This window comes from Anopheles stephensi, chromosome X (assembly GCF_013141755.1).
Source record: "Anopheles stephensi strain Indian chromosome X, UCI_ANSTEP_V1.0, whole genome shotgun sequence".
Lineage (NCBI taxonomy): Eukaryota > Metazoa > Arthropoda > Insecta > Diptera > Culicidae > Anopheles > Anopheles stephensi.
The window spans coordinates 15,734,945-15,749,892 of record NC_050201.1 but is presented as its reverse complement, the minus strand read 5'-3'; the positions used below and the strand labels follow the sequence as shown (position 1 = coordinate 15,749,892).

At 38.9% G+C, this 14,948-nt stretch overlaps 1 protein-coding gene across 9 annotated transcripts in view; it reads left to right on the top strand.

Moving 5' to 3' along the window:
* The window catches only part of LOC118510948 (negative elongation factor D-like), a 54,055-nt gene that overhangs the window by 20,681 nt on the left and 18,426 nt on the right, over positions 1–14,948 (top strand). The window contains exon 5 of one of the 9 annotated variants that reach the window (XM_036053454.1): positions 1–8,588. The exons of the other annotated variants lie outside the window; for them this stretch is intronic. The gene's annotated coding sequence lies outside the window, so the exon portion shown is untranslated. Of the gene's footprint in view, positions 8,589–14,948 lie in introns of those variants that run through there. 9 annotated transcript variants of the gene reach the window in all.

The following is a 14,948-nucleotide window of genomic DNA, read 5'->3' as shown; positions in this document are numbered from 1 at the left end:
GAACTCCTGCACGTTGGCCAAGGATGATTCAATTTCATCTTCCGCATCGTTGATGTTATCGTAGCTTTCTATATTGTCACAATCATCGGAAATTAACCAGTCGATGATAATTTCTGCTGCTTCAACTTCTTCATCAAACGAATGATGGCTAATTGGTTCCGGATCTGGAATGCAAAAGATGGATATTAATATTGCAATTAAATATGCTTTCATGTAGTCAATCTTGTTCTTACCTTCATACGTGGTTGCTACAGGAATGATGTTAGCACCGAATGAACTGCTCTCGCCAAATAATTCTGCCTCTAGTTTAGCGTTATTAGCTTAGATAATCTTGCTGGTTTGGCCGGTTCGACGCATTCTTTTGACCGACATTGTTACACTTCGAACAATACTACAAGGAATGTACTTGAGAAATGTAAGCAATCTGAGTCATTTAATCGCAAACGTATGTAAGTTGCTTGATAATTAACGCAAAGCTAGAAAAAAATCCCCACACACTTGTTAACTATGTTTTTCACTTAGGAAGTTTCTAACACTGTCACGCGCACAGATAAAAACACCGATTGTAGCGATAACTCGAACCGAATGAACACGAAAACGACATTTGCATATGTATATAACCAACGACCAACAAATAGAATAGTAGAATTTGGTATATGCTATCGTAGGTATCGGATGAAGAATTGTTTACATTTATTAGTTGTGTAATTTAGGTACATGATTTAGGTACATGTTTCCCTCCTTACCAATTGACATTATGGTAGGTAGAAGAAAAGTTTTACAACAACAAATGTTAGCAACAGCTAGTAACGCGTATATACATAGATATGAGTTGTATAATCTTACCTCTTCGATATGTATAATATATGTTGACCTAGCCGTGCAAGAAAGAAGACGTTGACTAGGAATGACGTTGTTCGACTATCCTAGTCTTTAAATAAAAATATTCGTCACTCAGTTCATTAAATTAAGTGTCACTCAGCAATTCAAACACATGACTCATAGAGTTGTTGTACCGCTTGGCTTTGCATGATCTTGCAGTACTTGGTGTTTGTTGGGCATCACTACTCTCAGAAGTATGAAGTTGTTCGACTATCCGAGTCTTTAAATAAAAATATTCGGCACTCAGTTCAATAAATTATGTGTCACTCAGCAATCCAAACACATGACTCATAGAGTTGTTGTACCGCTTGGCTTTGCATGATCTTGCAGTACTTGGTGTTTGTTGGGTATCACTACTCTCAGAAGTATGACGTTGCTCAACTATCCGAGTCAACTATATAAAAATATTCGTCACTCAGTTCATTAAATTAAGTGTCACTCAGCAATCCAAACACATGACTCATAGAGTTGTTGTACCGCTTGGCTTAGCATGATCTTGCAGTACTTGGTGTTTGTTGGGTATCACTACTCTCAGAAGTATGACGTTGTTCGACTATCCGAGTCTTTGAATAAAAATATTCGTCACTTAGTTCATTAAATTATGTGTCACTCAGGAATCCAAACACATGACTCATAGAGTTGTTGTACCGCTTGGCTTAGCATGATCTTGCAGTACTTGGTGTTTGTTGGGTATCACTACTCTCAGAAGTATGACGTTGTTCGACTATCCGAGTCTTTGAATAAAAATATTCGTCACTTAGTTCAGTAAATTATGTGTCACTCAGGAATCCAAACACATGACTCATAGAGTTGTTGTACCGCTTGGCTTTGCATGATTTTGCAGTACTTGGTGTTTGTTGGGCATCACTACTCTCAGAAGTATGAAGTTGTTCGATTATCCGAGTCTTTAAATAAAAATATTTGTCACTCAGTTGATTAAATTATGTGTCACTCAGCAATTCAAACACATGACTCATAGAGTTGTTGTACCACTTGGCTTTGCATGATCTTGCAGTACTTGGTGTTTGTTGGGTATCACTACTCTCAGAAGTATGACGTTGCTCAACTATCCGAGTCAACTATATAAAAATATTCGTCACTCAGTTCAATAAATGAAGTGTCACTCAGGAATCCAAACACATGACTCAGAGTTGTTGTACCGCTTGGCTTTTCATGATCTTGCAGTACTTGGTGTTTGTTGGGTATCACTACTCTCAAAAGTATGACGTTGATCAACTATCCGAGACTTTAAATAAAAATATTCGTCACTCAGTTCATTAAATTAAGTGTCACTCAGGAATCCAAACACATGACTCATAGAGTTGTTGTGCCGCTTGGCTTTGCATGATCTTGCAGTACTTGGTGTTTGTTGGGTATCACTACTCTCAGAAGTATGACAATGTTCGGCTATCCGAGTCTTTGAATAAAAATATTCGTCACTCAGTTCATTAAATTAAGTGTCACTCAGGAATCCAAACACATGACTCATAGAGTTGTTGTACCACTTGGCTTTGCATGATCTTGCAGTACTTGGTGTTTGTTGGGTATCACTACTCTCAGAAGTATGACGTTGCTCAACTATCCGAGTCAACTATATAAAAATATTCGTCACTCAGTTCATTAAATTAAGTGTCACTCAGCAATCCAAACACATGACTCATAGAGTTGTTGTACCGCTTGGCTTTGCATGATCTTGCAGTACTTGGTGTTTTTTGGGTATCACTACTCTCGGATGAATGACGTTGTTCGACTATCCGAGTCTTTAAATAAAAATATTCGTCACTCAGTTCATTAAATTAAGTGTCACTCAGGAATCCAAACACATGACTCATAGAGTTGTTGTGCCGCTTGGCTTTGCATGATCTTGCAGTACTTGGTGTTTGTTGGGTATCACTACTCTCAGAAGTATGACGTTGCTCAACTATCCGAGTCATCTATATAAAAATATTCGTCACTCAGTTCATTAAATTAAGTGTCACTCAGGAATCCAAACACATGACTCATAGAGTTGTTGTACCGCTTGGCTTTGCATGATCTTGCAGTACTTGGTGTTTGATGGGTATCACTACTCTCGGATGAATGACGTTGTTCGACTATCCGAGTCTTTAAATAAAAATATTCGGCACTCAGTTCAATAAATTAAGTGTCACTCAGCAATCCAAACACATGACTCATAGAGTTGTTGTACCGCTTGGCTTTGCATGATCTTGCAGTACTTGGTGTTTGTTGGGTATCACTACTCTCAGAAGTATGACGTTGCTCAACTATCCGAGTCAACTATATAAAAATATTCGTCACTCAGTTCATTAAATTAAGTGTCACTCAGCAATCCAAACACATGACTCATAGAGTTGTTGTACCGCTTGGCTTTGCATGATCTTGCAGTACTTGGTGTTTGTTGGGTATCACGCCTCTCGGACGAATGACGTTGTTCGACTATCCTAGTCTTTAAATAAAAATATTCGTCACTCAGTTCATTAAATTAAGTGTCACTCAGCAATTCAAACACATGACTCATAGAGTTGTTGTACCGCTTGGCTTTGCATGATCTTGCAGTACTTGGTGTGTGTTGGGCATTACTACTCTCAGAAGTATGACGTTGTTCGACTATCCGAGTCTTTGAATAAAAATATTCGTCACTTAGTACAGTAAATTATGTGTCACTCAGGAATCCAAACACATGACTCAGAGTTGTTGTACCGCTTGGCTTTGCATGATCTTGCAGTACTTGGTGTTTGTTGGGTATCACTACTCTCAAAAGTATGACGTTGATCAACTATCCGAGTCTTTAAATAAAAATATTCGTCACTCAGTTCATTAAATTAAGTGTCACTCAGCAATCCAAACACATGACTCATAGAGTTGTTGTACCACTTGGCTTTGCATGATCTTGCAGTACTTGGTGTTTGTTGGGCATCACTACTCTCAGAAGTATGACGTTGTTCGGCTATCCGAGTCTTTAAATAAAAATATTCGTCACTCAGTTCATTAAATTAAGTGTCACTCAGCAATCTAAACACATAACTCATAGAGTTGTTGTACCGCTTGGCTTTGCATGATCTTGCAGTACTTGGTGTTTGTTGGGCATCACTTCTCTCGGATGAATGACGTTGTTCGACTATCCGAGTCTTTAAATAAAAATATTCGGCACACAGTTCAATAAATTAAGTGTCACTCAGCAATCCAAACACATGACTCATAGAGTTGTTGTACCGCTTGGCTTTGCATGATCTTGCAGTACTTGGTGTTTGTTGGGTATCACTACTCTCAGAAGTATGACGTTGATCAACTATCCGAGTCTTTAAATAAAAATATTCGTCACTCAGTTCATTAAATTAAGTGTCACTCAGGAATCTAAACACATGACTCATAGAGTTGTTGTACCACTTGGCTTTGCATGATCTTGCAGTACTTGGTGTTTGTTGGGTATCACTACTCTCGAACAAATGACGTTGTTCGACTATCCGAGTCTTTGAATAAAAATATTCGTCACTCAGTTCATTAAATTAAGTGTCACTCAGCAATCTAAACACATGACTCATAGAGTTGTTGTACCGCTTGACTTTGCCTTTTCTTGCAGTACTTGGTGTGTGTTGGGCATTACTACTCTCGGATGAATGACGTTGTTCGACTATCCGAGTCTTTAAATAAAAATATTCGTCACTCAGTTCATTAAATGAAGTGTCACTCAGGAATCCAAACACATGACTCATAGAGTTGTTGTACCACTTGGCTTTGCATGATCTTGCAGTACTTGGTGTTTGTTGGGTATCACTACTCTCAGAAGTATGACGTTGTTCGGCTATCCGAGTCTTTAAATAAAAATATTCGTCACTCAGTTCATTAAATTAAGTGTCACTCAGCAATCTAAACACATGACTCATAGAGTTGTTGTACCGCTTGGCTTTGCATGATCTTGCAGTACTTGGTGTTTGTTGGGCATCACTTCTCTCGGATGAATGACGTTGTTCGACTATCCGAGTCTTTAAATAAAAATATTCGGCACACAGTTCAATAAATTAAGTGTCACTCAGCAATCCAAACACATGACTCATAGAGTTGTTGTACCGCTTGGCTTTGCATGATCTTGCAGTACTTGGTGTTTGTTGGGTATCACTACTCTCAGAAGTATGACGTTGATCAACTATCCGAGTCTTTAAATAAAAATATTCGTCACTCAGTTCATTAAATTAAGTGTCACTCAGCAATCTAAACACATAACTCATAGAGTTGTTGTACCGCTTGGCTTTGCATGATCTTGCAGTACTTGGTGTTTGTTGGGCATCACTTCTCTCGGATGAATGACGTTGTTCGACTATCCGAGTCTTTAAATAAAAATATTCGGCACACAGTTCAATAAATTAAGTGTCACTCAGCAATCCAAACACATGACTCATAGAGTTGTTGTACCACTTGGTTTGCATGATCTTGCAGTACTTGGTGTTTGTTGGGTATCACTACTCTCAGAAGTATGACGTTGTTCGGCTATCCGAGTCTTTGAATAAAAATATTCGTCACTCAGTTCATTAAATTAAGTGTCACTCAGCAATTCAAACACATGACTCATAGAGTTGTTGTACCGCTTGGCTTTGCATGATCTTGCAGTACTTGGTGTTTGTTGGGTATCACTACTCTCAGAAGTATGACGTTGTTCGACTATCCGAGTCTTTGAATAAAAATATTCGTCACTCAGTTCATTAAATTAAGTGTCACTCAGCAATCTAAACACATGACTCATAGAGTTGTTGTACCGCTTGACTTTGCCTTTTCTTGCAGTACTTGGTGTGTGTTTGACATTACTACTCTCGAATGAATGACGTTGTTCGAATATCCGAGTCTTTAAATAAAAATATTCGTCACTCAGTTCATTAAATTAAGTGTCACTCAGGAATCCAAACACATGACTCATAGAGTTGTTGTGCCGCTTGGCTTTGCATGATCTTGCAGTACTTGGTGTTTGTTGGGTATCACTACTCTCAGAAGTATGACGTTGCTCAACTATCCGAGTCATCTATATAAAAATATTCGTCACTCAGTTCATTAAATTAAGTGTCACTCAGGAATCCAAACACATGACTCATAGAGTTGTTGTACCGCTTGGCTTTGCATGATCTTGCAGTACTTGGTGTTTGTTGGGTATCACTACTCTCAGAAGTATGACGTTGTTCGGCTATCCGAGTCTTTGAATAAAAATATTCGTCACTCAGTTCATTAAATTAAGTGTCACTCAGCAATTCAAACACATGACTCATAGAGTTGTTGTACCGCTTGGCTTTGCATGATCTTGCAGTACTTGGTGTTTGTTGGGTATCACTACTCTCGGATGAATGACGTTGTTCGACTATCCGAGTCTTTAAATAAAAATATTCGTCACTCAGTTCATTAAATGAAGTGTCACTCAGGAATCCAAACACATGACTCATAGAGTTGTTGTACCACTTGGCTTTGCATGATTTTGCAGTACTTGGTGTTTGTTGGGTATCACTACTCTCAGAAGTATGACGTTGTTCGGCTATCCGAGTCTTTGAATAAAAATATTCGTCACTCAGTTCATTAAATTAAGTGTCACTCAGCAATTCAAACACATGACTCATAGAGTTGTTGTACCGCTTGGCTTTGCATGATCTTGCAGTACTTGGTGTTTGTTGGGTATCACTACTCTCAGAAGTATGACGTTGTTCGACTATCCGAGTCTTTGAATAAAAATATTCGTCACTCAGTTCATTAAATTAAGTGTCACTCAGCAATCTAAACACATGACTCATAGAGTTGTTGTGCCGCTTGACTTTGCCTTTTCTTGCAGTACTTGGTGTTTGTTGGGCATCACTACTCTCGAATGAATGACGTTGTTCGAATATCCGAGTCTTTAAATAAAAATATTCGTCACTCAGTTCATTAAATTAAGTGTCACTCAGGAATCCAAACACATGACTCATAGAGTTGTTGTGCCGCTTGGCTTTGCATGATCTTGCAGTACTTGGTGTTTGTTGGGTATCACTACTCTCAGAAGTATGACGTTGCTCAACTATCCGAGTCATCTATATAAAAATATTCGTCACTCAGTTCATTAAATTAAGTGTCACTCAGCAATTCAAACACATGACTCATAGAGTTGTTGTACCGCTTGGCTTTGCATGATCTTGCAGTACTTGGTGTTTGTTGGGCATCACTACTCTCGGATGAATGACGTTGTTCGACTATCCGAGTCTTTAAATAAAAATATTCGTCACTCAGTTCATTAAATTAAGTGTCACTCAGGAATCCAAACACATGACTCATAGAGTTGTTGTACCGCTTGGCTTTGCATGATTTTGCAGTACTTGGTGTTTGTTGGGCATCACTACTCTCAGAAGTATGAAGTTGTTCGACTATCCGAGTCTTTAAATAAAACAATTTGTCACTCAGTTCATTAAATTATGTGTCACTCAGGAATCCAAACACATGACTCATAGAGTTGTTGTACCACTTGGCTTTGCATGATCTTGCAGTACTTGGTGTTTGTTGGGTATCACTACTCACGGATGAATGACGTTGTTCGACTATCCGAGTCTTTAAATAAAAATATTCGTCACTCAGTTCATTAATTAGGTGTCACTCAGGAATCCAAACACATGACTCATAGAGTTGTTGTGCCGCTTGGCTTTGCATGATCTTGCAGTACTTGGTGTTTGTTGGGTATCACTACTCTCAGAAGTATGACGTTGTTCGGCTATCCGAGTCTTTGAATAAAAATATTCGTCACTCAGTTCATTAAATTAAGTGTCACTCTGCAACTTGGTCCTTTACGTCTTGTTGTTAGTGCGTTAGTGACTTGTTCCCTCTGGACAAGTCAGAGACAGACCCATAAAAAAGGATCGCCCACGCGATCTCACGGTCCAGCACCATAAACAGATAAGAAAACGTCGCTTCAAGGTTCGGGATACGCCCGACGCTATAGGTTTATATTACTTCAGGTAGAAAGAGGTGCTATATATCTTTTCAACTTTTCCTTTCATTCTAACAACCTAATTTTCGGGATTATTTTAGTATATAATAAAGTACATAAGAGGTTATAAATTTTGCCTTTGACAGCAATTCTTTTCTTTGCACGGACTTTCCATAATGTGGAAACTACGTACACTCCAAATGCCGATAGAGAAGAAGATAGGCTTTCCAAATCGTTTACAAGCGGATTACCTACACCTTCTTGGCTGGTTAATTGATGCTAACGGATCACTTGTCGTTAGTTCCTTGGTGATGGATTTCAAACAGGAGGACACTACTGTACCTCTATTTATTCGACTATCGCATTAGCGGTACTCTCTAGATTATTGAGCGTCTTCCGCGATTTTGTAAAAAGTTGTAGCTCGTTTGGCCTTTACACGCGGATACACATGGCTCATAGAGTTGTTGTACCACTTGGTTTTGCATGATCTTGCAGTACTTGGTGTTTGTTGGGTATCACGCCTCTCGGACGAATGACGTTGTTCGACTATCCTAGTCTTTGAATAAAAATATTCGTCACTCAGTTCATTAAATTAAGTGTCACTCAGCAATTCAAACACATGACTCATAGAGTTGTTGTACCGCTTGGCTTTGCATGATCTTGCAGTACTTGGTGTTTGTTGGGTATCACTACTCTCAGAAGTAAGACGTTGTTCGACTATCCGAGTCTTTAAATAAAAATATTCGTCACTCAGTTCATTAAATTAAGTGTCACTCAGCAATTCAAACACATGACTCATAGAGTTGTTGTACCGCTTGGCTTTGCATGATCTTGCAGTACTTGGTGTTTGTTGGGCATCACTACTCTCGGATGAATGACGTTGTTCGACTATCCGAGTCTTTAAATAAAAATATTCGTCACTCAATTCATTAAATTAAGAGTCATTCAGCAACTTGGTCCTTTAGGGCTTGTTGTTAGTGCGTTAGTGACTTGTTCCCTCTGAGCAGTCTACTCTTTTCCATAATGGCTAGAGAGGTGCTTGTTCACTCTCCAGGAGGTTATAATTTTTGCCTTTGACAGCAATTCTTTTCTTTTCACGGACTTTCACGGGTACACCCCAAATTCTTATTCTTATTCTTATTCTTCTTTATTCAAATTGTTTGCCTCAAGGGCTTTACATAGTCAATTTATCTTATAAATAAACATATATAACACATAAGGATGATATAGGGAGCAGGCAGAGATGGCTAGTGGAGAAAAAAAATAGATTTTAGGATGCAGAAGACAAAAGACGGGAGCGGAAACAATTAATGGAGATATTTTGGTCAAACAGATCACCAACCGAATTGAATGTTAGTAACGCGCGCATCCATGGAACGCTCTGGGTAAACCGCGTACGACAAAAAGGGATAAGCAGGGGAGGACGTACGCGTAAGTGATGGGAAGTGACACATATAGGGATAGCTGCCAGAAGGGCGGGGGAGTCAATGTTGGAAAGCAGGATGTTGGCAATAAACAATTTGCGAGCATGACCATGACGATCCTCTAGCTTAACCAAACCCAGCAGCTGGCACCGCTCCGAATAAGAAGGTAAGGTTGTGCTGGGGTCGTTCAGTAAACGCCTAGCGGCTATCCGCGTAAACTTCCTCTGCACCCTCTCCAACCTATTCATAGCGGTGACACCAGCGGGGGACCAGACAACACTGGCGTACTCCAGGATGGGACGCACCCAGCAACAATACAGCGCTCTCAGGCATAACAGGTCTCGAATCTCAGTGGACATACGAGAGATTAGACCCAACACCTTGCTAGCACACTCAAGGACCGAGTTGAGATGCGGCTCGAAGGACAATTTGTCGTCCAGCCACACCCCAAGGTCCCTGACCAAGGAAACTCGCGGAAGTGTTGAGTCATAGAGCCGATACTGGTGTAAATGTTTGGAAGAAGAGCGACCAAATGCCGATAGAGAAGAAGATAGGGTTTTCAAATCGTTTACAAGCGGATTACCTACACCTTCGCTTGTCGTTAGTTCCTTGGTGATGGATTTCAAACAGGAGGACGCTACTGTACCTCCATTTATACGAATCTCTCCTCTCCTCTTGATCGTCCGTGAGTTTGGAAACTTCATTTCCACCGACTAGTTTGAAAAACTTCAAAATTAGAGAATATTTTTGATTCATGCAATCCTCTCCCAGCCCAGCTACATTTTTTTAAAAACTCCAGTTAACGCACGGTGTCCGGGAGAAGTGTTTTTTAAAAAAAAACTTAACTTTATTTCCATCGACCGGCGGAGTTAATAACCGTTCGGATTAGCGTCTGAGTATCAACTGAACTGTTTGGATGGATGCTGGTGCGCTGGTCCGTGCTGAATTATGCTGCGTGCTGAATTATGCTGCGTTGCAAATTATGTTGTGCGCGCTGCTTTGTGGTTTGTTTGTTTATCGGTCGTGCGTGGTTTGTTTGTTTATCGGTGGCGCGTTCTGCTGCGTGGCGTTTCTCGTGCTGCGCTGTCGTCTTAACTCCTTGCTGCGCTGTCGTCTTAACTCCTTGCTGCGCTGTCGTCTTAACTCCTCCCCTCTTAAATGACTTTGCCCTCAAAGTCTCGTTGCTGCGTGGAAAGAAGTTGGTCTGCTAACGAACGTTTCTGGTCGTTTCGCTTGAGTCATGTTTACTTTTATCGTCGTTCTCTTGAAGTGGAAGAATAAACAGATTATAAATGCGCATAGGCATATGAATGCAAAAGTTCCTCCGAATACATTAATTTTCCATCTTAGAGAATCATTCTGCAAGTTAATACTTTGTAGTTTTTCTCTATGTTCTATGATATTTCCCGTCAAACTTACTGGCAATAAAACCCATCACGTATTGCAGTCCATCACTTTCTTGTTCAGGGTGACTTATGTAATTGCTACTGACTGTGCTGACGATTTCAGAATCATCACTCTTCTCATCGATTCCTTGACAAATTTTGTTCAAATTTTCCATTGTTTTGGTTTCTGGAAGAGTTTGATTTAAATCAGCTTCAGCAAAAACCGCTGCTGATAAAAATTCTTCATTAGGCTCCTGGCTATTATTGTTTTTATCGCCTTTTTGATCGGTATGATTTTGCAGAATGGTAGGTGACTTACCAATAATCATCATACGAATCCTATACAGACAGGGTAAGGCAGATGGATGGTCATATACGCCCCCAATTTGGCGTAGTTGCGAGAAAAAATTCTCTAAGACATCCTGATTGAGCTGTAATAACAAAATAAAACACAACCTTGTAGAAAAATGTAAACTTATCTATTTATATATTGTACTTACCTTGTACGTTGAAATAAATTTGATGTTGTGCTTCGCTTTCATGTCATCGAATAATAGCTGAAGCGAAGTAATATGCATTAATAAAGATTTTTGAAAAACCTGCATACCCAATTTTCCTGTTGCCCTCATATTTGAAATCAACTCAAACGTATCATGCAATGCCTGTTTTTGATTTTCATTCCCATTGTACGATTTTTTAAAATCAAGCTTAGCATTAGGAGACAGAGAATTCGCTACGCTAAACCAAACATCTATTTTTTCTATAAAGGATGCCAAATCATTTGCCTCATTGTTATCAGGAAAATATCTCTTTAAACTTATAGCAGTGGTTCTGGAAAGAAGTTCGGATGCTCTCCGAACGTTTTGGCGTTCTTGAGGGGTCATTACTAAGTGATTTTTTGTTAATTTGTATAAAGGTGTAAATTCGGCATCGTTTCTGTTTGCTACCAAGTCGAAGAGTAAATCTGACTTGATTTTTTGTTGGTTATATTCAAATCCAGTATCCAGCAACCAATTTCTGACCAACTTTAACAGATGAGGAGCATCCGGGAAGACATAAATATTGCATTTTGTAATGGGATGCTTAAAATAAGGATGGGAATAGTCATGTGCGCCTAAGTCCTTCCAACACCCAATGTTGGATTGGCAATTGTCGCTTACGATTGCAACCACGTTAATATTAATATCACTTAGGCGCTTTATTATTTCCAGTAAAATGTCTTTTGTCATTTGTTGATCAAATCCTATGAATACAGGCTGTTTCCAATTTTTAAACAATCCTCGTGCGATGACCACTTGCATGTAATTGTACGGTCCAATTACTTCATCAGCAGCCGGATCGTATTCTAGGGTTCTGTTGACTTTCATTTCGTCGAACGATAGGACGCACTCACGATCACGAATTTGCAACTCATTGGTTATATTTTTCAACAAAGTTAAAACATCATCAAGTATACCCTGTTTAAGGTTAAGTTTTTGAGCATATCTTTGTAACGTTGATAATGAAGGTAATGGGTAATTTAAGTCAGATGCCATGTACTTATAAGATCTTTTGCCAAAGTAACGAAGTGTAAAAAATTTACTTATCTCTTGTTTCGTCCACCTAACTCTACTCCTTTCTTTGGTGATTATATCAATTTGATTCGACGTTAGTGTGTTTTTTAATGTCGTTTTCATCTTTTCAGTGAATTGATGAGGAAGTATTGAACTTTCTTTAAGATTGTCCAAACTTAATTTCAAAGTACGTATTTCCTCTTTGCAATTATTTAATTCTGCTGAAGTAGATGAAAGCTGTTGAGATAAAAAAGAATTTACTTCAAGCAACTGATTGCATTTATCATTCGCCTTTTTTAATGCGATAGATAACTGATCATGATCAATGTCTTTTTTTGTACATGATATGCATGCAGTTTGTTGGACACTTTCTTCAGCATTGAACAAATTGTCTTCATTTTGTATGCATATAGGGCGGATGGTCGAATTTGAAATTTCTGTGGTCATCTCTATTTCACCTTTTACCGACGCCAAAGAAATTATATTTACAGTGTTACCTTGTTCTTGTTGTTCTATTATTTCTCCTTTTACCGACGCGAAAGGTATCATATTTACCGTGTTCCCTTGCTCTCGTTGTTCTATTGTTTCATCTTTTGAAACAGCAGATTTTATTCTAGTCACTGAGGGAAAAGCTGGAAAAACATTACAAAACAGAATATTTAAATCGCACATCTTATTGTATAATTATTATAATTCATGCCGATCGAAGTCACAACGTCAGCTTATTAACACGTTCAGTACCACGTCGGTTCCATCGGTTCGCGTTGGACTAGTAACGAATCAAGCTCTTGGGATTCTCTAGGCGGAATGTGAGTGATGATCTTACGAGGCCCCGAAGATCATCACTCACATTCCTCATTAATACATTATCCGAGTACGATTAATGTAAGGCCCGTGAGCGGATCTTCATGTGAGGTTCTTAAAACGAGATAGCCGAAGGGATTCTGGGGGGAGGGGATCCATTCGTTGTGGCAGAATGCAATTCAGAGCAAAGTCGGAATGGAGCTTAACGTGTTAAACAAAAAAACATAGATTTCTCATTATTGTAAAAATTTTAACGGTTTACTTACCAGTTGGTTTAAGCTTTTTAAACGTTCTTACGTTTTCTTTACGAGGAGAATGTATCAATTGATAATCCTCCTTCGTAAAGTGGTTGGAGCACAAAACAGAAACTTTAGTGGGTGTCCAAGATTCTTCTCTCTTGCAAAACTGCACCCATTTCCGTAAAATATAGCCGTTAAGCGGAAATTTATGGAAAATAATATCCAAGTTCTGCTTTCTAGCGAAATAGCGGCTATTTCCGCAAAACGACGCAGCGCAGGTCGATGCCGTATTGTTTGAAATAAACAGGAATAATATCACTTTCTGTTTGTAATTTTTTCACTGTAACTGTTTTATATATGTTTTAAATGCACAGAAATCGTACAACACTTTTTTAATACACGAAACGTACTATTAATTCAACTTCACACAAAAGCAGCAACTGCTGTTTATTTACCAACGACGATGTAAACAGTTTTCGATCTAACTGTCAAAATTTTCCCATGCCAATCTGTCAATTTACACAGGATGCGTCGACCTCTGTCCTATATAGACTTATAGAGTCTTTAAATAATAATATTCGTCACTCAGTTCATCAAATTAAGTGTCACTCAGGAATCCAAACACATAACTCATAGAGTTGTTGTACCGCTTGGCTTTGCATGATCTTGCAGTACTTGGTGTTTGTTGGGTATCACTACTCTCAGAAGTATGACGTTGTTCGGCTATCCGAGTCTTTGAATAAAAATATTCGTCACTCAGTTCATTAAATTAAGTGTCACTCAGCAATTCAAACACATGACTCATAGAGTTGTTGTACCGCTTGGCTTTGCATGATCTTGCAGTACTTGGTGTTTGTTGGGCATCACTACTCTCGGATGAATAACGTTGTTCGACTATCCGAGGCTTTAAATAAAAATATTCGGCACTCAGTTCAATAAATTAAGTGTCACTCAGCAATCCAAACACATGACTCATAGAGTTGTTGTACCGCTTGGCTTTGCATGATCTTGCAGTACTTGGTGTTTGTTGGGTATCACTACTCTCAGAAGTATGACGTTGATCAACTATCCGAGTCTTTAAATAAAAATATTCGTCACTCAGTTCATTAAATTAAGTGTCACTCAGGAATCCAAACACATGACTCATAGAGTTGTTGTACCACTTGGCTTTGCATGATCTTGCAGTACTTGGTGTTTGTTGGGTATCACTACTCTCGAACAAATGACGTTGTTCGACTATCCGAGTCTTTAAATAAAAATATTCGTCACTCAGTTCATTAAATTAAGTGTCACTCAGCAATTCAAACACATGACTCATAGAGTTGTTGTACCGCTTGGCTTTGCATGATCTTGCAGTACTTGGTGTTTGTTGGGCATCACTACTCTCGGATGAATGACGTTGTTCGACTATCCGAGTCTATAAATAAAAATATTCGGCACTTAGTTCAGTAAATGAAGTGTCACTCAGGAATCCAAACACATGACTCAGAGTTGTTGTACCGCTTGGCTTTGCATGATCTTGCAGTACTTGGTGTTTGTTGGGTATCATTACTCTCAGAAGTATGACGTTGATCAACTATCCGAGTCTTTAAATAAAAATATTCGTCACTTAGTTCAGTAAATTAAGTGTCACTCAGCAATCCAAACACATGAATCATAGAGTTGTTGTACCGCTTGGCTTTGCATGATCTTGCAGTACTTGGTGTTTGTTGGGTATCACTACTCTCAGAAGTATG